The following is a 1,021-nucleotide window of genomic DNA, read 5'->3' on the forward strand; positions in this document are numbered from 1 at the left end:
CTTCATCTGGCAAACTCTTACGCTTTTCAGTGCAGCAATGGAGCCTGAAGTCAGCAGCAGTGTTTCGGCACACTGCTGGAGGTGGAGGAGCAAACGCTGCCTGTTGCTTATCTCTGCTGACACCGGTTTTGTTTGCAAACTCAGCACGACGAGCCCTGCTGTGGGAAGAGCAGTGAAGTGCTGCCACCTGGATGGGAACAACCCTTCGGACTACAAAGTCTCTCGCAAACATCAAAATAAACATCTTTTGACTTACAGCCTGCTTCTAAAGGGCACGTATTTGATTTTGTGCCCGGGGTGGGGATGCGGCTGCAGAGCTCGGGGGCCCTTGGAGGAGCGGGGTGTGAGGGAGAGGCTGGGCGCGAGGAGGGGCTGGAGCTGCTGCCCTCGCTCTGCCCTGCAAAACCCTCTGACATTTAAGTGCCTTTTGGATGCTTTAGAGCCAGATCCAGGCAGATTGAGAGGTGGAGTAAGGCAGGACACAGAGCATCCCAGCGCATCTGCTGGGTGTGCACACCCTTTGAGCCTTCCTCGCAAATGGGGGTGGTGGAATTAAGCAGAGAGTTGGATATGCCAGGTCCTGCTCAGTGACTCTCAACCAGAGTTGCATCCTTGCCCATCTCCTTGATAGAGGCACTGGTGTTGGAGCTCCATACGGAAAGCAGCACGCAGGATGTGGGGCAGCAGTGCTGGGGACTTTCCCTAGGGGGAGCAGCCCATTGCTGAGCCAGGGCAGCCACCTGCTGGTACCTGCTGCCTGCATCCCTGCCCCCATCCCCTGAATGTGCATCTGAGGCTGCAGAATCCACCAGCATCATCCATACCTGCCTCATCCATACCTGCATCACCGCTCTGCATCCATGCCTGCAGCGTCGCTCTTGTACCCACTCCCGCAGCATCCACCTGGCCCTGGGAGCTTGTGGCGTGGGTGGGGGTCTTGCAGCCAAGAGAGCCAGCACAAAAAGAAGCTCCTGGCTGTCTGAATGAAGGGGCAGTTTCTGTCCTGCTTATTTTCTCATTT

This window comes from Cygnus atratus, chromosome 18 (assembly GCF_013377495.2).
Source record: "Cygnus atratus isolate AKBS03 ecotype Queensland, Australia chromosome 18, CAtr_DNAZoo_HiC_assembly, whole genome shotgun sequence".
Taxonomy (NCBI): domain Eukaryota; kingdom Metazoa; phylum Chordata; class Aves; order Anseriformes; family Anatidae; genus Cygnus; species Cygnus atratus.